The sequence below is a fragment of the Gorilla gorilla genome, chromosome 19 (genome assembly GCF_029281585.2).
Source record: "Gorilla gorilla gorilla isolate KB3781 chromosome 19, NHGRI_mGorGor1-v2.1_pri, whole genome shotgun sequence".
Taxonomy (NCBI): domain Eukaryota; kingdom Metazoa; phylum Chordata; class Mammalia; order Primates; family Hominidae; genus Gorilla; species Gorilla gorilla.
Genome location: NC_073243.2, coordinates 53,179,057 through 53,203,814, shown reverse-complemented (window position 1 = coordinate 53,203,814; position 24,758 = coordinate 53,179,057). Strand labels below are relative to the sequence as shown.

Genomic DNA, 24,758 nt, shown 5'->3' with positions numbered 1-24,758 from the left:
GAGGTAGAGGGTGGCATAAGAACAGGAATGAGAATAAGAGTGAGTATAAAAGTAAAGAATAGGACTTCATCAGGGTGGAAGTATTGGAGCGTGCCCTGTCAGCAAAGATCATCCATCCACTCCTCCACTCCAAGAGGGAGTCAAGAGTGGCAGATTGGGGATAGTACCAGGAGATATCTGCTACGATGGTTTGGAGGAAAAGTGTAAACCGGCAGTGTAAACAAGGGCAGGGCATTTATGAGTAGTTGAGAATGGTGAATAGGAGTATGACTAGACAGAAGATAGTAGGGATGACAAGTTTTTGGGGTACAGTCCAAGTAGTGGGGGTGACTGTGTAAAGCCCTGTTGTAAAGAGTAGGATAAGGAAGATGAGACTTAATAAAAATGAAAGGATGTATTAGGCTTATAAGGGTTACTATTATCCTTTAGGAATGCGGGTGAGTTTAAGGAAAGTAAGGGTGAGTACTTGCGACTTCCAGGAGGAAGAGGAGAGATCAGGCTGGCTGTTTAACAGACACAGCTTTATTCTGGAGTGATGAACCTAATGGTGGGTGGGTTCCTGAAGACAAACAGCCACTGGGGTACTATAGATGACTAAGTGGGGTCCAATCCACCGAGGTTGTAGAGTTTGAGGGGTCAGATTCTTAACAAGAACTGATCGTCCAGCTAGGGTGTCTTCATATGGCTGGGAATCTGGAGTAGGCAAGAGAAGATTAGCAGCCTGGCAAATTTCCTGTCTAGCCTGCTGGAGGACTTGAAGATAGTCGCTCAGAGGGCTGGAGTCTGGGACGTGGTTGGGGCCGAGCAAGAAAGTGCGTCCATATAAAAGTTCAAATGGACTGTACCCTGTCGCATCTCAAGGACAGGCTCTAATTCTGAGAAGGGCGAGAGGTAAAAGTACTGTCCAGTCCTGGCCGTGAGGAACAGAAGTTGGAACACCAGCTTCTTCTTTAGCTACCTTATCAGCATAAGCATTGCCTTGAGCAATGGGATCTGATGCCTTTTGATGGTCCTTGCAGTGAATGACTCCAGCTTCCCTTGGAAGTAAAGTGGTCTTGAGAAGAGTTTTTATTAAGGAGACATTAATGATGGAGGACTCTTGTGTAGTGAGGAAATTTCTTTCAGCCCATGTAACAGCATGGCGGTGCAGGATATGGAAGGCATATTTAGAGTCAGTATAAATATTGATGCATAGTCCCTTTGCAAGAGTGAGGGCCAAAGTTAAGGCAATGAGTTTGGCTTGCTGAGAGGTAGTGGAGGGGGGCAGAGCAGTAGCCTCAATGATAGATGTGGAAGATACTATAGCATAGCCTGCCTTTGCTGGTCAGTGGCAATTAGGCCTGGTGGAACTGCCATCAATAAACCAAGTGTGATCAGGGTGAGGAACAGGAAAGAAGGAAATATGGATAAATGGAGTGAATGCCAGGTGGATCAGAGAGATACAGTCATGGGGGTCAGGTGTGATATCTGGAATAATGTGGGAGGCCAGACTGAAGTCCAGGCCAGGAACAATGGTAACTGTGGGAGACTCAACAAAGAGTGAGTATAGCTGAAGGAGCCAGGGAGCAGAAAGTATATGTGTCAGGTGTGAGGAAGAAAATTTATTTTTGAAGTTATGAGAACTGTAGAGAGTGAGTTGAGCATAGTTTGTGATTTTGAGGGCCTCTAAAAGTATTAAAGTAGTGGCAGCTGCCACACATAGACATGAGGGCTAGGCTAAAAGAGTAAGGTCAAGTTGTTTGGACAGAAAGGCTACAGGGCATGGTCCCGGCTATTGTGTAAGAATTCTGACCATACAGCCCTGCACTTCGGCTGTGTGTAATGAAAAAGGTTGGGATGAGTTAGGGAGAGCTAGTGTGGGAGCAGCTTTTAGGGCTGTTTATTAAGGAATGGAAAGGGGAGTGGGGAAAGGATTTAGGATTTACAGGGTCAGCTAGGTTTATCTAGAACAGAATAATGGATTGTGGAGGGAGGTATTGAGGATAGGAGAGTATATGGGTTTGGCACCATGGGGTGGATAGGCAAGACGATTTGGTTGATAAGGGACAGATCCTGAACTAACCTGTAAGACTTGTCCAGTTTTTGGACAGGTAAGATAGGGGAGTTTGTAGGCTTTAGAAGCCCATGCTGTAACAGGTGAGTGATAACAGGCTTTAATCCTCTTAAAGCCTGTTGTGGGATGGGATACTGGCATTGCGTGGGGTAAGGGTGATTAGGCTTCAATGGGATGATAAGGGGTGCATGATTGGTCACCAAGGAAGGAGTAGAGGAATCCCATACTTGTGGATTAAGGTAGGGAGATACAAGAGGAGGACTCAAAGGAGGCTTTGAACTAGGGGAAAGGGCAGCAGTGAGGTGTGGCTGTAGCCCAGGAATAGTCAGGGAAGCAGATAATTCAGTTAAAATGTCTTGATCTAATAAGGGAGCTAGGCAGGTGGAGATAACTAAAAAGGAGTGCATAAAAGAATGTTGTCCAAGTTGGCACCAGAGTTGGGGAGTTTTAAGGGGTCTAGAAGCCTGGCCGTCAATACCCACAACAGTTATGGAGGCAACGGAAATAGGCCCTTGAAAAGAAGGTAATGTGGAGTGGATAGCCTCTGTATTGATTTAAAAGGGGACAAACTTACTCTCCACTGTAAGAGTTACCCAAAGCCTCTGTTATGGTCCAGGTGGCTTCCAAGGTGATTGGGCAGCATCAGTCTTCAGCCGCTAAGCTAAGAAGACCTGGGAAGGAGTCAGTCAGAGATCCTTGGGCCAAAGTTCCAGGGACTCTGGGAGTGGCTGCCAGGTGAGTTGGACAGTCCAATTTCCAGTGGGGTCCTGCAGAGATGGGACATGGCTTAGGAGGAATCCCGGGCTGTGGGCATTCCTTGGCCCAGTGGCCAGATTTCCAGCACTTGAAGCAAGATCCTGCAGGAGGAGGCCCTGTAGGAATGCCTGACTGCTGCAGCTTAGGCGTTTTGAAGTTCTTGTGTGCTGGAGATGTGGCTGAGGTTTCTCTCACAGTGGAGGCAAGGAACTGCAACTCAGAAATACACAGCTACTTGGCTGCCTCTACTCTATTATTGTACACCTTGAAGGCAAGGTTAATTAAGTTGTGTTGTGGGGTTTGAGGGCCGGAATCTAATTTTTGGAGCTTTTTTTAATGTCGGGAGTGGATTGGGTAATAAAATGTATGTTGAGAATAAGACAGCCTTCTGGCCCTTCTGGGTCTAGGGTGGTAAAGCATCTAAGGGTTGTTGCCAAATGGGCCATGAACTGGGTTGAGTTTTCATATTTGATGAAAAAGAGCCTAGACGCTAACTGATTTGGGAGAGGTCGGATAAAGAAAAAGGAGCATTAACCTTGACTATGCCTTCAGCTCCAGCTACCTCTCTAAGGGGAAATTGTTGGGCAGGTGGAGGAGGGCTAGTCGCAGAACAAAACTGTAAGCCAGACCGAGTGCGAGGAGGGGAGGTAATAGAAGGGTTATAGGGTGGGGGAATGGAGGCTGAAGAAGAGTTGGGATCTGGCTCAGCCTGGTGAGGAGCAGCCTGGGGAGGAGGGGAGGGGTGAGATAGATCTGTAGAAAATGAGGATTCAAAGGACTCAGAGCTTGGGGTGGAGACTGAGGGAATAGACAGGAGAGAAAGATTTGGGATGAGTCTCATTGGGAGCAGAGGGACCAATGTGTAAAAGAATGCCCGGACGTCAGGCATCTCAGACCATTTGCCCATTTTTCGACAAGAATTATCTAGATCTTGTAGGACAGACAAATCGAAAGTGCCATTCTCTGGCTACTTGGAACTACTGTTGAGTTTGTACTGGGGCCAAGCGGTATTGCAGAAGAAAATAAGATGCTTAGGTTTTAGGTCAGGTGTGAGTTGAAGAGGTTTTAAGTTTTTGAGAACACAGGCTAAGGGAGAAGAAGAAGGAATGGAGGGTGGAAGGTTGCCCACAGTGAAGGAGGCAAGCCCAGAGAAAAGAGAGGGTAGAGACATGGAAGGGAAGGTGGTGAGCAGCCCTGGGCTGCAATGTGGGTGAGCAGCCAAAGAAGGCATCCCTGCAATTGACTTGCCACCAAGGGAATGTGGGTGAATGACCAAGGCAGGCGTCCCCATGGTGATCAGACACCAATGGAGTGTGGGTGAATAATCAGGCAGGCATTCCCACAGTGATTAAACACCAAGGGAAGACTGTCTTCTCAGGTCTGTGACCGGTGCCGGAGTTTTGGGCCAGAGACAATGTGTCTCCTTGTCTCTACTAGAGAGGAAAAAGAACTGGAATCAGAAGGACAGGGAGATTGAAGTGTAGCAAGAGAGGAAGATTGAAGGGTAGCGAGAGAGGAAGATTGAAGGGTAGCAAGAAAGGCTGGAGAAGAGTGAAAAGACTGCTTACCCGATTTGAAATTGGTGAGATGTTCCTTGGGCTGGTTGGTCTGAGGACCCGAGGTCATAGGTGGGTCTCCTCATGGAGTGAGGGTGAGGACAGGGGACCAGTCTCCAGAAGGAGTCCTCCTGTCCAAGGTCTTTGGCACCAAATATCTCGCACGTCCATGTGAAGAGACCACCAACGGGCTTTGTGTGAGTAACAAGGCTGTTTATTTCACCTGGGTGCAGGTGGGCTGAGTCCGAAAAAGGAGTCAGCAAAGGATGGTGGGATTATCATTAGTTCTTATAGGTTTGGGATAGGCATACAAACCACATTCTCAAGGGCGGGGGAGAATATTACAAAGTACCTTCTTAAGGTGGGGGTAGAATATATCTTATCAGTTAAGGTGGGGCAGGAACAAATCACAATGGTGGAATGTCATCAGTTAAGGCTATTTTCACTTCTTTTGTGGATCTTCAGTTGCTTCAGGCCGTCTGGATGTATACAGGCAAGTCACAGGAGAGGTGATGGCTTAGCTTGGGCTCAGAGGCCTGACAAAAACTACAGACCAATATCTGTCATGAACATGGATACAAAAATTCAAAAAAAAATTTTAAGTAAATTGTACCCACCAATATATGAAAATAATACTACCGTATGATTTCATGGGGCTTATCCAAAAAGTACAAGATTAGGTCAGTGCAGTGGCTCACACCTGTAATCTCAGAACTTTGGGAGGCTGAGGCGGGCAGATCATTTGAGGTCAGGAGTTTGAGACCAGCGTGGCCAACATGATGAAACCCCATCTCTACTAAAAATATGAAAATTAGTTATGTGTGGTGGTGGGCACCTGTAGTCTCAGGTACTAGGGAGGCTGAGACAGGAGAATTGCTTGAATCTGGGAGGTGGAGGTTGCAGTGAGCTGAGATCATGCCACTGAACTCCAGCCTGGGCAACAGAGAGAGACTTCTTTGCCTCAAAAAAAAAAAAAAAAAAGCAAGATTAGATTAACATTTAAATATCAATCAACATAATTTAACATACAAATTGTTTTAGTTAAAAAATAAAACAATACCCTATATGATCACTTCAATGGATGAAAAAAAGCATTCGACATCTCAAAAAAATAACAAAGAATGCAAGGTTAGATCAACATTTAAATAGCAATCAACATAATTTAGCATACAAATTGTTGGCTTTTAGTTAGAAAATAAAACAATATCTCATATGATCATTTCAATAGATGAAAAAAAGTGTTTGACAAAATCCATGATCAATTCTTGATTAAAAAAAGAGAAGAATTCTCAGCAAACTGGGAATAAAAGGGAACTTCCTCCATCTGATAATGTACATCTAAAAAAAAAAAACCTATGGCTAACATTATATTGAGTGGTGAAATACTAAATGTTCACCCCTATAAGTTCAGGAATAAGACAAAGCTGTGTTTCTTTGCCACTTCTATTCAACATTATACCAGAAGGTCTGGTATATGCACCAGTGTAATGAGGCTATAAATAAATAAGTAAATAAATAAATAACAGCATCCAAATTAGAAAAAAAGAAGTAAAACTGTATTTACAGAAGGTACCATTATTTATATATTAATATTAATAGAAAATTTGATAGAATATATTAAAAAGCTACTAGAACTAATAAATGAATTTAGCAATATTACAGAACTCAAGGTCAAGATATTGAAAAATCTACTGTTTCTATATACTAGCAATAAACACTTGGAAATTGAAATAAAAATAGCACTTAAAATAGCAGAAAAATATGAAATACTTAAGGATAAATCTAACAAAAGTTGTCCATATACACTGAAAACTGCAAAACGTTGCTGTGAGAAATTAAGGAAGACTTTAATAAATGGAAGAGGTAAGGTGTTCATGAAAGACTCAGTATTGTTAAGATATCAGTTCTCTCCTAAATGATCTATAGTTTCAACACAATCCCAATCAAAAGTCCAGCAGGCTTTTTTTTTTTTTTGGTAGAAATTGACAAACTGATTCTAAAATCCATATGGCAATGCTAAGGACCTAGAACAGCCAAAATGTCTTTGAAAAACAAAAATAAAATTGGAGAACTAATACTACTTCATCTCAAGACTTATAAAGCTGCAGTAATCAAGACAGCATATTATAATGACAAATAGATCAATGAAACAGACTAGAGTCCAGAAAGAGACCTACACATATATGAACAACTGACTTTGACAAAGGTGCAAAAACAATACAGTGGGGGAAATGACAGCCTTTTCCACATTGATGCTGGAGCATTAGATATTTATATACACAAAAATGAATTTTGATTCATATCTTATACTATAAGAAAAATTAACTCAAAATGGATTACAGACCTGATTGTAAAACCAAAAACTATCTATAAGAAAATAGGAGAAAAATCATCATGATTTAAGGTTAGGAAAAAACATCTTAGATATAAAACCAACAAAATTAAAAATCTATAAGTTTGACTTAATCAAAATTTAAAACTTCTGCTTTTTGAAAGATACTGATAAAAAATGAAAAGAAAATTCACAGACTAGGAGAAAAAAAATTGTGATTTATATTCCTGATAAAAATTTTGTGTCCAGAATGTATAAAGAATACTCAGAAAAATAAAGAATACTCAAATTCAATAATAAGAATTGAAAGCAGGGGCTGAAAGAGTTATTTGCACACCCATGTTCATAGCAGCATTATTCACAACAGCCAAAGTGCCCGTCCATGGATGAATGGATAAACAAAATGTGGTATAAATGTGTGGACAACATGCTATGGATTATTATTCCAGCATTAAAAAGGAAGGAAATTCTGAAATATGCTACAATGTAAAGGAACCCTGAGAACATTATGCTAAGTGAAATAATCCAGTCACAGGAAGAGTAATACTGTATGATTTCACTTATATGAAGTACGTTTTTAAAAAATTATTATTATTTTTAAGAATAACAGATAAGAATAACAGATAGATGGAGTCTCTCTCTGTCACCCAAGCTGGAGTGCAGTGGTGTCATCATAGCTCACTGCAGCCTCAAACTCCTGGACTCCAGGGATCCTCCCTCCTCAGCCTCCTGAGTAGCTGGGATTACAGGCATGAGCCTTCATGCCCGGTGTATTAGTCCGTTCTCACACTGTGACAAAAATGCTACCTGAGACTGGGCAATTTATAAACAAAGGAGGTTTAATTGACTCACAGTTCTGCATGGTTGGAAAAGCCTCAGGAAACTTACAATCATGGCAGGGGAAGCAGGCACATCTTACATAGTGACAGGCAAGACAGAGTGTGTGAGAGAACAGGAAAAACTACCATTGATAAATCCATCAGATCTCATGAGAATTCACTCACTATCATGAGAACTGCATGGGGAAAACTGCCCCCATGATCCAATCACTTTCCACAAAGTCTCTCCTGAAATACCTGGGGATTAAAATTCAAGATGAGATTTGGGTGGGGACACAAAGCCTAACCGTATCACCTGGCTATATGAGATACTTAGGAGTAGTCAAATTCATAGAGATAGAAATTTGAATAGTGGCTGCCAAGGCCTGAAGGGAAGGAGAGAGGAAAGAGGAGTTATTGTATAATAGGTACAGAATTTCCATTTTACAATGAGGGGTTCTGGAGACAGTAGCATGGTATGAAATTGTGATGATGGTAGCATGGTGTGAAAGTACTTAATGCCACAGAGCTGCACATATAAAGATGGCTAAGACAGTAAATTTTAAGTTATGTGTATTTTACTGCAATTTTTAAAAACTCAATAATAAGAAAACAACCCAATTTTATAAATTGAGCAAAACATTTGAATAGATACTTCCCCAAAGAAGATATACAGATGGAAAATAAGCATATAAAAAGATATTCAAAATCATTAGTCACTAGGGAAACACAAGTGAAAACAACAAGAGATCACCACAAACCTATTAGGATGGCAAAAATTAAAAAAAGACTGACCACACTAAGTTCTGGTAAGGATATGGAAGAACTGGGACTTTCATACAGTGCTGGTGAGAATATGAAATAGTACAACCACTTCAGAAAATAGTTTGGCAGCTTCTTAAAAAGTGAAATATACACTTACTGCATATAATCTATACCTTCCACGCTGGCTGGATTTGGATTTCAGATTTTTGGATTAGGGGTGCTAATCTCTCTCTCTCCCAAGAGAAATGAAAGCATATACTCATACAGAAATATGTACAAAAATGTTTACAACATTTTGAGGCACTGCAATGTCACTTCCTTTGTAGTGCCTCAAAACCGGAAATAGCCCAATGTCCATCAACAAGTGACTGGATAAGCACATAGAGGTATATCTACATAGTAGACTACTACCCAGTTCATTTTTATTACTACGCTTTTATTTAAAAAAAGGAACATGAATGAATCTCAAAATAATTATGCTGAGTTAAAGAAGCCAGACAAAACAATAGAACATACTACATGATTCCATTTATATAAAATTCTAGAAAATGTGAACCGTCTATAATGACAGAAAGCAGATCAGCGACTGCCTGCGTATGGGGGAAGAAGTAGAAGGGGAGGAAGGCATTACAAGGGAGCACGAGGAAACTTTTAGGGGAATGGGATGTTTTCATTACCTTGGTTGTGGTGATGGTTTCATGGATATATATACATAAGTCCAAATTTATCGAATTACACACTTTAAATATGTGCAGCTTATTGTATGTCAATTTTATTTCAATAAAGACAGCCTTATGAACTCGGACTTGATCTGCCTTGGCGGATTCCATCTGTTGGTGGAGATTGAGAATCATAACAATTTGGAATTTTTACTTTGGGAAACAACCAAGGAAGACAACCTGGGAACAAATGTTGCTGAGCAACGTGGAGAGTTTTGAAGAGATTGAAAGTGGTTCGTTTGCTCTGCATTTAATCAGTGTGGAAGGCCTCAGCATCACAAGATATTGGAGCTAGAAGGGATCTCAGCAAGATGAAATGAAGTCCAGTTTATTTTACAGATCAGGAACTGAATCCAATAGAGATAAAGGGACTCGCCTTAGGTCACACAGCTTACAAAGCTAAAAATAAAATGTGGTTCTCTGAGGCTTAATCCTGTGCTGGTTTTCTTTCTATACAGTATCTAATAGTTATAATAAACCTTAGTCTATGGAAATATAGAATGATACCCAACAGATGCTGAGTTCCCTCATGGCTATGTGGGTGGCCTTGAAGCATTGTCAGTGCTATAGCAACACTGTCTTCCTGGCCACCCTCGGGGTCTAGGCAACCTGGAACCAACACATAGGATTTGAACTCCTTACAGCCGCAACCAGTTCTGCTGTAACGCTGGTCTTAAAAACACAAAGTTATTGCACACGTGATTGATATACAGGTTGAGCATCCCTAATCCAAAAATCTGAAATCCAAAATGCTCCAAAATCTGAAAGTTTTTGAATGCCAACGTGATGTCACAAGAGGAAAATTTCACATCTGACCTCATGGGATGGCTCACAGTCAAAACGCAAGTGCACAACATACAGTTTATTCAGCATTGCCAAGAGAAAAATAAAATTACCTTTAGGCTATGTGTATAAGGTGTATATGAAACATAAATGAATTTCATGTTTAGACTTGGGCCCTGTCCCCCAAGATAGCTCATTATGTATATGCAGACATTACAAAATCCAAAAAAAATCCAAAAGCAAAAATATGTCTGGTCCCAAGCATTTCAGATAAGGGATACTCAATCTGTCTTAGGAAACAATATGAGCATGATGCAAATTTGGTTTGGTGATGTGAGATCTTATGAATGAGAAACACTAGGTGAAAGCAGAAAACTGCTCTCAGCTGAACTGAGCTGCTTGATAATACACAAAATGCACACACAGCACACACCTCAAACATCTATTAGCTACTTTAGTTCACTATGTGTGTTATGAGTCCCACCCATCCACTTATGGTGTTACAACACTTCCATCCTAATTTTTGCCATCCTGATAGGTTTGTGGTGATCTCTTATTATTCAGGTAACTGAGTTCAGGTAACTTCCTTCCCACACTCCCCAACAAGTCACAAGCTGCAACCTTTCCCATGACCACTTCCACAAATTTCAGATCTTGTTTAAAGCAAAGTGCCTTATTTGTTGTATTCTTTGTGAATTTCTTAACCATTTAACTGTGTAAAACTGTTCTACCATCTTTATTAGGCTCCAATACCTTTTTAGAAATCTGTCACTGAAGAAAATTTTGAGTGTTGACACCCTAAGCCCATTTTTTTCCTATTGTGCATTGCATACTGACTTTTTTGAGGGCATATGTTTTTTATAGCAGAACTATATTGGGAGTGTGAAGTAGATCCTTGAAAGACTGATCTTGGGTCCAGTACTATGTGCATGCACACACACACACACACACACACCCCTTGTTTAACTACTACTAGGCAGATTTCCTGTCATATACATTTGTTTCAGGGCTGATATGAGAAGTAAGTACCCTCTTCAGAGTCAGCCAACACAATGATTCTTAGCGGCAGGATATGGGTCCCTGGCTCCTCCTGACCAGTGACTGATGTAGGATAGAATAGAAACCATTAGCACTAGTCAACCAGTGGAGACAGCATTAAATCAGTTCACATATGATGGATTGTGCTTAGCAATGACCCACCCTCTTAGCATGTCGTCAGGTGCTGGGAACAGTGTAGGTCAAAATATGTTTCTTCATGGTTGGCATCAGAATAACCTAGGGAACCAAATAGAATAAAGATTCCTGAGCTCCAAACTACTTTTTACCTAAAACAGCTGGCTCTTACTCTGTTTTATTTATCATTATTGTTCAATTACAATGGCTTTTGTCCACTTTTAGACAATTATTGTTGACTATTTGTCATGGTGCCACGTGTTGACCTATTGTGAGGAATTGGGGATTGACAGAAAGGAAAGTGCCAGAGAGGGGCCTGGCATATTAGAGAGTGTTGTACTATAGCTGGTTCATTAGGTTCATATCCCATCTGTCTGTCAACATTTTTTTTTAGAACTTTGAATTAAATTCTCTGGTGTATTCTGAAACAAAGATAGGACATCTGTAGTTTCCTAATGAATAATTTCTCCCTTCTATAGTCTAGCCCTGATTAACTGGCACTAAGTTCTTTATTTGTGTACAAGATGGCTGGGGAACAAAACAGCAGTTAAAAATTACAGTGATATTATGAGTGCATTTAAATAATATAATTATTTTTCTGGAGAAGATAACCATTATTATAATGTACCATACAGTAATGCCTTGTAATCATCAGCAACTGTTAATGTGATGTTTTACATCTTTTGCCTTGAAAAGTGAGTACTGTATTTTATTATCATTCAAGTCACAGGCAAAATAATCAAATAGCTTAACTCCCTTCTTAATAGTTCCAAATATGTATCGTAAAATAACTCTAGTGATTAGTATGCTGGGAGGAAAAAAACAAGTTGTAACTTCTAGTATGTACAATAGGACATTGTAATAAAGATATATTTTTGAAATAAGCAATGAAGAAAATGGATATGAAAGCATGCAGAATTAAAATGGATTTGCTTTGTCTCTTTAGAAATTATTGAAACAAGAACTACCAAGACGGAATTTATTACCCATGTTTTGTAAAATAGCACCACTTATCAGAGAATCGATGTGAGAATTAGCTAAGTGCTGGAAACCATTCCCAGGAGTCATGCTGACAATTCATCTTGCTCATCCTCTCTCTAAACAAAGCTTCACTTTTCTTCCTTAAGAATTCCCTTGGTCTGGCCGGCACAGTGGCTCACGCCTGTAAGCTCAGCATTTCGGGGAGCCAAGGCGAGAAGATAACTTGAAGTCAGGAGTTGAGACCAGCCTGACCAATATGGTGAAACCTCGTCTCTACCAAAAATACACAAATTAGCCAGGGGTGGTGGGACACGCTTGTAATCCTAGCTACTTGGGAGGCTGAGGCAGGAGAATTACTTGAACTCTGGAGGCAGAGGTTGCGGTGAGCTGAGATCGTGCCACCGCACTCCAGCCTGGGCGACAGAGCAACAGTCCATCACACACACACACACACACACACACACAAATTCCCTCGTTCTGATGGCAAGAAAAGTGTTAAACCTGGTGAAGTATTTAGGGGTAAAATGTCATAGTATTTATAACTTACTTCCAAAGGGGAATAAATAAGTAAGATCATTTTCAGAGAGAGAAAAAGCAAATATGGTAAAACATTAACCACTGTTGAATCTAAGAAGGAGATATATGGATGTTCACTGAACTATTCTTTCAACTTTTCCGAATGTTTGGAAATTTTTATAATAAAAATTGGAGAGAAAGGAATGCACAGTGTAGCCATTTAAGGTCCATGAAAATATTTCCATTCACTCCAGAAACCCCTGAAAGCATATCCTAGCCTGTGAGCGTGATTTAGCATGTAATTCTAGGTTTATGGCTCCGGATGCCATGCCTCTAAAATTATGGCTGAAGAAGAAGGAAGTGAAAATCGAAACTGCCCTACCCACCATAATTCTTCTGATACTGAGTATGTTCCCCTCCAGAGGTACGACTTGTACACTGAATGTTAACAGTAGTTTTCTACCTTTAGGACTGTTGTCTTAAGATTATTTATCTTTCTATGGCTGACTAGAAACTGAATTGCTATAGTGTGGAGATCAAAATGAGGAGCTTCCACAGATAATGATTTTCATGTAGTCTTCACACTGATGAGATTTGTGAAACAGGAAAAGTTTTCTAAATAGACTTGAGTCCACAAGTAAAATTTTATTTATCAAAATAAATGACAGTGTGGGTTTACTCATGGAGTGAAATCACAGAATTAGGATTTTCTCCTGGAAGAGTCATAGGTGTTTCTGGGTTATACATGTTTATATTTGCTACTTATGTATGTTTCTATTTCAGGAGCTTGAAGCAACAGAATCATCTCAGATCTTTTCTTCTCTCCTTGTCATCATCTTTCTTCTCCAGGGCCCATTACTTCCATCTCAGTCTTTCATACTTGAAGTGTGGCTCTGAGCAAAGGACCACATCTTGTCTGCAGAGTGACGAAAGGAGCTAAAGCATCTTACAGCCCTCCTGGTTCTGATATCTGCTCAGCCTAATTTTCCATCTTTCTTTCTCTCCCTTTCTTTCTTTCTTTCTTTCTTCCTTCCTTTCTTTCTTTCTTTCTCTTTCTTTCTCTCTCTCTCCCTTCCTTCCTTCCTTTCTTTCTCTTTCTTTCTTTCTCTCTCTCTCCCTTCCTTCCTTCCTTTCCTCTTTCTTTCTTTCCCTCCCTCCCTCTCTCTTTTTCTTTCTTTCTTTCTCTCTCTCTCTCTTTCTTTCTCTTCTTTTTTTTTTTTTTGACAGAGTCTCTGTCTTGTCACCGAGGGTGGAGTGCAGCGGCACGATCTTGGCTCACTGCAACCTCTGCCTCCCAGGTTCCAGCGATTCTCAAGCCTCAGCCTCCTGAGTAGATGGGATTACATGCATGCATCACCATGCCCAGCTATTTTTTGTGTGTGTTTTTAGAACAGATGGGGTTTCATCATGTTGGCCAGGCTGGTCTTGAACTCCTGACCTCAAGTGATCTGCCTGCCTTGGCCTCCCAAAGTGCTGAGATTACAGGCGTGAGCCACTGCGCCCAGCCCCTCATTTTCATTCGCCAGCAAATTGTCTTGTTTACTCTTCTGACCTCCTGGGAACCCACCAGCCCCAGGATCTCTCTAATCAATAAATTAAATGCCTCCTCTTCTGAAACAGGAGCAATGATATTATCTCCGTTCTCTCTCACTCTCTCTCTTTCTCCTTTTCTACTAGCTTCCATTTCTGTAAGTCCAACAGATATCTACCTCCTGATTCCTAATATCAGCCATTAGGCTAGCTGACCTATTAACCTTTTCACAGTTGGCTTGCCTCTGCACCTGCTGTATCCATCATAGTTTTACATTTCCTGGAAACCAAAAGACTCTTAAAACATGTTTAGTAAATACTGTTTCCATTCTCCTAATGATGCACATTCATGGCAAGTGACAAGTCTAATGTGCTCAGCTGGACCTAGTCATAATCTCTCTGAACCCCTTAGGTACAGCCCCATGACTTCCCAGTTGCCAAATATTTTCATCTCCCTCACCATGAGCATCTGGTTTCAGATGCACAGTTAAAGATATGACCAGACAGACAGAGAAGCACTTCAGCAGAGCTTCCTAAAACACCTTCGGGATGACAGGCATTGTGTATGCTCAATCTGCTGCTGCTATTATTAGAGTCACTTCATACTGACTAAGCTGTTATTGAGGAAGAAGTGGATTAAGACTTATGGATTCTGAGTGGTAAATGCATGATGCAGGGCTTTTAGGGCAAGATCAGTGGCATGCAGTTTTATTCAGCACCACACCTCAAATGCTCAGCAGGGCAACCTGTGTTAAGGGCACTCTCTAAGCAGCAACCAGGCAGTTCAAATGTTCGAATGACTCATCCTAATTGACCTTCTACTGCAGCCCAACCAACCTCAGGGATGGGCAGTCTGGCAGCATGGTGCTACAAGATAGGAAGCATGGAGCAAAGGAGGGGAAGCAAGGCAGCTGACAAATGTCCACAGCCTGGGCAGATGAGTCACATTGTCCCCCTGTGCCTCTGCTTCCCCATGAAGTTCAGGGACAAGAACACCTGCCTCCTATTTGTCTTCTGAGGTTGTTTTGAGGACTGGAGATAATGTTGGCCAACTGCTTAGAACTCTGAAAATTGCTAGAGCAGAAATACAAATGGAATGTCAAATCACAGTGGACGTTTTGAACCCTAGCCTCTCCAATAGATAGAGGTGTGCCATTTAAGTCTTTAATTAATTCAATGTCATTACATGACAACCTAACTAGTAAGGTTAGATACAAAAAACTCAACTAAATTGTGATGTGGCTGCTTCTCAAGTAGAGTCCTATAGATGGGGGCAGAGAAAGAAAGAGCCCTTGAGAGGTGCATGCTGGACACTGTAATTTTTTGTAAATGGTATCTGTTCAGAGTGGGTATGGAAGAAGATCCCAGATCAGGTGCGGTGGCTCATGCCTGTAATCCCAGCACTTTGGGAGGCCAAGGTGGGTGGGTCATTTGAGGTCCGGAGTTCAAGACCAGCCTGGCCAAACCTGTCTCTACTAAAAATACAAAAATTAGCCAGGTGTGGTGGCGTGCACCTGTAGCCTCAGCTACTCAGGAGGCTGAGGCAGGAGAATCACTTGAACCCAGGAGGCAGAGGTTGCAGTGAGCTGAGATCTTAGAAAAAAAAAAAAAGAGGAAAGAAGATCTCACCACATTCCAACAGAGACAGCTGATGACAGTCTACTTGATACTTGAGTTGGATCCAGAGTGGGGTGTGTACCTGCTGGCCATTTGCCATGGATCTGACTCATGGACCTGACCTGTGCCCAAGTGAACAGGGAGCAGCACTGTGGGCAAAAAGCACACCCAAGTGAAGTCCCTAGATAGAGCTGGCTTCTCCAGAGAGAGAATAAATAACGAATAAGAAAATTAGATATCTGGGCTTCATTTATTCCTACAGGAAACAGAAAAGAAAAATTGAGAAAAATTTACATCCTTAGAAGACTGCAAAGTAACTCACCTCTCTGAAGCAGAATCAGAAAACCATAGAACAGGTTGAGGTGGAAAGGCAATGGAATGAAAGGAAAAGGGAGATGAACTCGGATAGCAGAGTTAAAATTCATAATGGAGATAATGAAGAACAGAATTGGCAATGTGACGTCACCTTTCTCAAGGCAGTTTAGAACATGTTGCTGGGCATGGTGACACGTGCTTGTAGTCCTAGATACTTGGGAGACTCAGCTGGGAGGATTGCTTGAGCCTAGAAGTTCAAGACCAGCCTGGGCAACAAAAAAGAACATGTATTAATGTACTTAAATACATATGTGGCCTTTTACACAACAAGTCATTTCTAAAAATTTAATAAGAGGAAATAGCAGTACAAATTTGCAATGATATAATATATGGAATGTTAATCAGGGCTTTTACAGTAGAAAAATCAAACAGAAAAGAACCTGAGTGTCCACCAATAGAGAAGTAGTTAAATAAATTATGGTATTAAAAGATCATAATATTAATATGAAAATAATATGAAGCAACTATTAAACTAATTTATTTAGCACAGAAAGATATTTATTTAGCACATGCTATGTTATTAAAGAGATATAATGCAGGAAACAAAATAATACATAGAGTAAGATAGTGTTGTTTTTTTTTTTAAAGTCTATGTGTGTATGAAGCATAGAAAAAGAAGTCCAGGCTGGGTGCGGTGGCTCATGCCTGTAATCTCAGCACTTTGAGAAGCTGAGGTGGGAGGATCTCTTGAGCTCAGGAGTTCAAGACCAGTTTGGGCAACATAAGAAAACTTTGTACGAAAAATAAAAAATTAGCTGGGTGTGGTGGCACGCGCTGTAGTCCTAGCTACTCAGGAGGCTAAGGTGGGAGAATTGCCTAAGCCCAGAAGGTTGAGGGTACAGTGAACCATGATTGCACACTGCACTCCAGCCTAGGCAGCAAAGCAAGACCCTGTCTGAAAAAGAAGGAAAAGAAAGCAAAGCAAAGCAAGAAAGCAAGGAAGGAAGAAAGAAAGAAAGGAAGAAAGGAAGGAAGTCTGGAAAGACTGCATTGTTCACTTTTGCTGCATAACAGACCACCCTAAAACTCAATGGCTTAAAAAATAACAACCATTTCTTTCATTCATCATTTTGTAGGGCAGCAATTTGGGCTGTGTTCAGCTGGGCCGTTCTTCTAGTCTTAGGCTCATTCATGCATCTGTGGCCTGCAGCCGGTTGCCTGAAAACTGGTCCCACCAGTCTCTGCTCTACCTGGCCTCTCATTCCCCAGAAAACAAGACTGGATTTGTTCACAGAGTGCCCCCCAAGGTTCTGAGAGCAAGAGTGAATCCTGAGCTGATACTGGTGTGCTACTTCTGCCACATTCTGTTGGTCAAAGTAAGTCACAAAGCTAGCTCAGATTCAAGAGGAGAGCAAATAGACTCTTCATATCTTGTATCTCTTGATATAAGGAACTGCCAGGTCACATTGCAAAGAGGTGTGAATTCAGGAGAGGAAATAATCGTGGCCATTTTTGCATATAATCTGACACAAAGATACTATATTCTAAAATGTTAGCAGTGCATATTTGAGATATGAAATTACAGATGATTTTTACTTTATTATTTAAGTGTTTCTGTGCTAGCAAAATTTTTATAATAAGCATGTATTACTTTTATTGCCAAAATCAAGTTATTTCTATCTTAAAATTTTACTAAGAGGTTTTTTTGGGGGGTGGGGGGATTGTTTGCTTGTTTGTTTGAGCCAGAGTCTCGCCCTTTCTCCCGGGCTGGAGTACAGTGGCACAATCTTAGCTCACTGCAACATTCACCTCCCAAGTTCAAGTGATTCTCCTGTCTCAGTCTCCCGAGTAGCCAGGACTATAGGTGCATGCCACCACACCCAGCTAATTTTTGTAGTTTTAGTAGAGATGGGGGTTTCCCCATGTTGGCTAGGCTGGTCTTGAACTCCTACCTCAGGTGGTCTGCCCGCCTCGGCCTCCCACAGTGCTGGGATTACAGGCATAAGCCACTGCACCCAGCCTAAGAGTTTTTAATGGCATTGCAAAATGATCACAATATACTCTTAAGTTTAAAAGCATGATAAAAAAAATCATGAAGTATATACACAATATATCCTAAAACATTAAAATATACAGAGAAAGGTCTAGAAAGAATTATAAAAATGTTAACAATGGTACTGTTTGGATGTAGGGTTATGAGTATTTTTATATTTTAATAAACTTTCTAAATTTTCTGCAATTAAAAGGAATTAATAATTAGAAAAAAGCATAAAAGCAAAAAATAAAGTTTTTTAAAAGGGACATTTAAAGAAGGCTGGGCATTAATGTTCAGAAGACATCCTGGAAACAAAAATAATATGCCACACACCGAGAATGATTAACTCATTTCTCTGCACCTACAGCCTAATGATAGGAAGATATTTTTTGCGGAAAAACAATGATGAGCTGGTTTGTCTACTTATACAGAAGTATTCAGAAAACGTCACTAATATGGATTTGAAGAAAATTAACAGTGTAAATCCACATTCTCCAACACAATAGAAACTCGCTATTTTATAGTTGTTGGCACTGCTCAGTTAATAATATAGCTTCTGCTATATTGGTTTATTATATCCGTTTCTAACTGATTGGTACTCCAGGCGCAGGAGTGATTGACACCATTAACCTCTAACAGAGTGATCTCAGAGAAAGGCAGACTAGGGTAGGGCAAGAAAGACATCTAGGGCACAAAATTTAAGGAGGCACTCCTTTTTAAGGCCAACTCTATACTTGCATGACCCTGGGAGTGAATGTTCCCTTAAATTTTGCTTCCTAGGTATCTCTCTCTCATCACTCTGATCCCAACCATGTCTTAGAGAACTGATCTTACCTTTCTTAACCAGAACAGAAGTACTCTCCAATTTTGTTTTTCATGCTATGGTACTGACAATGTCTTAGCTGAGGCTCCCGAAAAAAAGAGCCTGAAGCAGAGGCCTTACGCATGGGTGCCTTACCAGGCAATGCAATTCCAAAGAGCAGGAGTAAAGCTCCAGGGCAGAGAAGCAGAGAAGGAGAAAGGACCAATACCAAGATGATGTATCAAGCTGACCACCAATAAACAACTGATTTCCCAAGCCATAAGATTGTACCCCTGCGAAACCACATACACACCATCTCAGCATCATCTTGGGGAAGGAAAGGAAACAACGGAAGAATTTATCCATTGACTCCCATCTTTCATTGGTCAAAATTTCTCCCTCAGGAGCATCAACTCCCCCACACTGCCAGGTCACACTTGAGCAGTATCACTCTCAGATCCAGACAAGAAGGACCGCTGCCCAGGGCTTCATGCTTCGGTTGTAGATCACAAACCCTGCCTCTCATCAGTATACATACAGAGAAAAATCAAAGAGCATGTCTCACTTGGAATCCTGCCATCAGCACTGGCATGGCACAACCTCTAACCCTAAACACCTGCTCCTATGAGTAACACTCTTCTGGTCCCAGGGGAATACATCTTCTCATGGCTCTTCCACCCTCCAAACAAAAGACAGCTGTGTCAAAATACCAAGAAGATTTGTAGAGTGTTCCACCACTGACATTGGAGGCCAGTACCTTTTAGGAGTTCAGGACAGATTTGAGCAGCAGATCTGCTTAGGTAACAAAAAAGACTGATTCGTTAGTTTGTCAAATCCTTCTCAGAGAGCAGGAAAGCAACAAATTTTCCAAAGTGAAGCATGTCCCAATAGCACCAAGCATTCTTATTTTTTTGGTGTGTTCCAATTAATGGTTCTGGAGTAACTGACGAATTAATGCTGTATTCACAATTGCATATGGTGGCAGAGGCACATTTTGTAACACCAAATAAATCGTTTTACTCTTAAGTGTGTATTATCCCTCAGATCTGAATTCACCTATATTTTTTTTTGTGAGGCATTACTGAAGCTCTGCAAACTACGTTTTTACTTTCTGCCAATAGGGCATGCTAGAGGGAGACTGCAAGGCCAGAGAAGGGAGGGGCTGGTTCCTCCCCCTGTTTACTGGATGTTCCTGTTGGCAACACCACCACAATAGCCCTTAAACGTGGCTGGAACTGCCACTGCTTGTCCAGTGTCCAGCTATTTTGCGCAGTCCCAGAACCAGCCTCATGACACCCCTTTAGAGACATCAGCACTACCCAGGCAACGCCTCCTGTTTAAAACCCGTGCCCCAGTTCTGCAGGGTTCTGAGCTTCTAGTTTCTTCTTTCTGCAGATGATGGCTTCTGCAGATAATATGTGCATGTACCTTCATGTCACCTTTTCATTGTTTTAGTCCTCTGATACCTGTTCAAACCATCCCTTAATTTTTGCTGTGAAAACAACTAGTGTGGCTTCTGTTTTCCTAACTGCCCCGATCAACACCATGGATCTGAATGTGGGAAGCAAGCAACATGACAATTCTTTACAGTGCAACTACGTGGACAGAGTGCACTGGGATTGTGTATGGCTTTATTTTACAAACTTATTTCATATAAGAGCTAATTAAACTGTTAACGGGTTGAATAAACTTCCATTTTATTAAAATACTTTGCATTTTTTATATTAATGCATTATGATTTGAATTGATTTGGTCTTCTAGTTTTAATAAATGGTCTTGAATATTTTAGAAGAAAAAATACCTTATTTTAAAAACATATTATTTTAGAGTTCCCCACAGAGAGAGAGAGAGACAGAAAGAGATTTATTTCAAGAAATGGGCTCAGGCGATTGTGGGGGCTGGCAAGTCTGAAATCTGTAGGTCAGGCCAGCAAGGCTGGAAGCTCTTGGGCAGGATTGATGCTGCAGTCTTGAGGCAGAATTTCTTCTTGATGGAAACCTCAGTTTTTGCTCTTTAAAGGTCTTTCAGCAGGTTGGATGAGGCCTACTAACATTATCAAGGGTCATCTCTTTTACTTAAAAGTCAACTGATTGTAGACATTAACCACATCTACACAATACCTTCACAATAACACCTAGATTAGTGTTCACTTGAATAACTGGGTAGTATAGCCTAGCCAAGATGATACATAAAATTAACCATCTCACATATATAAAATAATTTTTTAGTTTTAAAAATTCACTTTATATTTTTGTAAATATATTCAAAGTTTATGTACTTGAAAACTGTTATATTTTATTTAGAAATAATACAAAAGTAGAGCTCAGAAAAAAAACAAACAGCTTACCCACACCAAAATGTTGGCCTGCTGGTTAACCTCTTCTGCCTCAACACTACCTCCTGCCTCCACAGACCCATCCCTAACACTTACAGGGCCTGAGGCAAGCGTACACCTGAAGCTTACTCACATTTTCTTTTTAATCAATAATTATAATCTCCATTTGGTACAAAATTTGCAGTTGCAGAAATTTTATCTATTTGTTCAAGTTGTGTGGTTGTGTGTTTGATGAGAATAATTTTCTTGCTCATTTTCATTGTTTTTGATGAGTAATTAAATCTTTGTTAAACTTAGAATTTGTAATGTAATGTCTTGTTTGCTAATTTTATGATGATCATACTCAACTGAACGCTGGTTATTTTCGTTGTTTTCAGGTTTTGAAATTTAAGCAGATCTCAATCTCTTTGAGGATTTTCCATTTTGGAAAATCTTGAATACCTTTGCTCAGCATGCTCTGATTTGGCAATGTCCCTTAAACATGTGGTGAACAGAGTATAAAAACATTTATGGCCCTTGGTATATTCTGTCAAATTGCTTTATAAAAATTCATAATCTCTTATGTAAATACTTTCATTTATTAAGTTTTTTGGCAGATTTGGTCAACCAAATTGATGGTAGGCCAAAAATGATACCTCGTTTTTGTTTCAATTATTGGTGAGATGGGCAAAACAGTTTCTCAATGTGTACTTAAACCAATAATTTGTATCACAAGGCATATGAGTATTTATAATTCCTGGCCAAGTAATTCTACCTGTCAATTTATTCTAAGGAAATAATATGTACTAAGTATAAAAATTTTTTTTCTAGAGTTAATGATGTTGGAAAAGTGAAACCAATGTTCAATTCCTGGGAACTTATTGTTTAATTATAATAAATTTATTTATCAACTTTATGCAGTCCCTAACAATTACCACTATATTAAGGCTATACACCATCATGGGGTGGCAGGGTGGAAGAAACGGGCAGGGAGACTCATAAGGGGAAAACAAGAAACACAAAAAACTCAAGATACTAATTACCTGGACATTTTGAGTACAGTGAAATTTTAAAGGATGCATTAAAAAGGCTAGAAGGAAATTCATCAGAATATTACTGGTAGTTATATTTAGGGTCACAGGATTACAAGCATTTTCTTCTTCAATTGCCTTACAAAATTTTCTATAAAAGGATTCTATAACATTTTCATTGGAAATAAAAGTTGTTTTTTTTTTTAAAGACTCCTTATACCCCACCAAAACTTTTTTTTTTTTTTTTTTTTTTGAGATGGAGTTTTGCTCTTGTTGTCCAGGCTTCACGATCTCGGCTCACTGCAACCTTTGCCTCTGAGGTTCAAGTGACTCTCCTGCCTCAGCCTCCCAAGTAACTGGGATTACAGGCACCTACCACCACACCTGGCTAATTTTGTATTTTTAGTAGAGATGGGGGTTTCATTATGTTGGCCAGGCTGGTCTCGAACCACCACCTGGGATTGCTTCCACCTGTGGGGTTCAGGCAAAAAACCTCTCAGAGGGCTTGCTTGGGTGAAGCTGGCATTCTGGGTCAGAACCCATTCAGCATTCCCATGGGCTTGAAGCTCTGTGCTATCTCCACCTTATATCAGTGCCTTCCCTACCGTTCCAATTCTTCCCTTTATTATTTATTTATTTACTTATTTATTATTATTATTTTTGAGACAGTGTCTCACTCTGTTGCCCAGACCTGAGCACAGTGGTGCCATCTCAGCTCACTGCAACCTCTGCCACCTTTCAGGTTCAAGTGATCTTCCCACTTCAGCATCCCCAGTAGCTGGAATCACAGGCACCCACCACCACGCCTGGCTAATTTTTGTGTTTTTAGTAGAGACAGGGTTTCACCATGTTGACCAGGCTGGTCTCGAACTCCTGGCCTCAAGTGATCCACCCTCCTCGGCCTCCCAAAGTGCTGGAATTACAGGCATGAGCCAACACACCCGACCCCACGAAAACTTTTGAACTCATAAAAAATCTGTATTATATAGAGCTAAATGAAATATTCAACTTTCATCACTTTCTTAGGATAACTTTGTTTCACAGAATTATTTACTGTGAAGGTAGAGACCATGTGATGAGGACTCCATCAGATTTTCTTTCACGACCTCCAAACGTCTTTGTGTACTGGGTGGTCCATTCCTGCTGTCTTAGAGAAATATCCTGCCCATTTTCCAAAAGTAAGTCTCCCATTTCTCCTTGGTTTAACTTCCGGCTTTCTCACAAAACTTTGCACCATTAATTCTGGCCTCTCTTGTGCATTTGCCTCAATTTTCACTGGATCCTTCCCTAAAGGGTAATGATGTTGAGTCTCTTCTTGTGTGCTTACTGGCCATTTGTATTTCTTCTTTAGAATCCTTTGCCCGTTTTTTAATTGGGTTATTTGTCTTCTAATTTTTTAGTTGTAAGAGTTTTTAATAATTCTGGATATAAGTCCCACACTTGCCACAGCACTGTCAGCTGATCCTACAGGAAGCTCTAGAGCTGGAATAGCCCTTCAGAGTTGTTCTGTATTGAGGCAAGAGGGGTTGTGCTTCTCTAGTCATTGGAGGTAGGCTCTACCAGGGATGAGGGAAAGTAACCATGGCAATTCAGCTCCCTTCTGCCAGGACATTCCCCAGAAAGGGATGGAGCTGTAAGCAGTCGTCAATCAACACCTCCCTCCTTCAGCTGGGGAAATGAGTGCCTCCGTCCTGAACGGGAAATCTGGGCTGGATGGTGCATACCAAAGCAACTGCTACAGCTCGACTGTTCCAACGCCAATGCTCTGACACCAAGTGGGTGTCCTACAATTCAATTCAGTTCTGATACTAACCACCAGGAGTTGGCACAAAGTCCTTCACAAGACTGCCCCCACTTCAGACATCAGCTGAAGTCTTGGGGCCACCCCCACTTCTGACTAGCTGGCTATAACCTTGGGGGTTCTCATGACCCCCTCAGGTTCAACAACTTACGAGGATAACTCATAGAACTCCTTAAAACATTATACTGATGAGGCCGGGCGCGGTGGCTCACGCCTGTAATCCCAGCACTTTGGGAGGCCGAGACGGGCAGATCATGAGATCGAGACCATCCTGGCTAACACGGTGAAACCCCGTCTCTACTAAAAAAATTAGCCGGGCGTGATAGCAGGCGCCTGTAGTCCCAGTTACTCGGGAGGCTGAGGCAGGAGAATGGCGTGAACCCGGGAGGCGGAGCTTGCAGTGAGCCGAGATCACGCCACTGCACTCCAGACTGGGTGACAGAGCGAGACTCTTGTCTCAAAAAAAAAAAAAAAGAAGGAAAACAAAACAAAAAAAATTATACTGGTGATTACAGTTTTACTGTAAAGCATACAACTCAGGAAAGCCAAATGAAAAAGACACACAGGGCAAGGTCTGGAGATGGCAGGGAGGACACAGCTTTGATGCCCTCTCCTCGTGGAATCTGGGCATGTCCTCCCTCCAGGACACCAGTGTTGCCAACCAGGAAGCTCCTCTGAGCATCAGAGTCCAGGGTTCTTTACTGAGGTTTCATTACACAGGCATGATGGATTAAATCACTGGCCATGTGATTGAACTCACTGTCCAGCCTTCCTCCCCTCCTTGGAGGCTGGATGGCTGAAATTTCCAGTTCCCTAATCACAGGCTTGGTTTCTCTGATGACCAGCCCCCATCCTGAGGCT

General features: G+C 41.0%; 1 pseudogene; it reads left to right on the top strand.

Moving 5' to 3' along the window:
* Nucleotides 1–24,758, top strand: part of LOC109023800 (RNA ligase 1-like) — a 111,113-nt pseudogene that overhangs the window by 2,388 nt on the left and 83,967 nt on the right.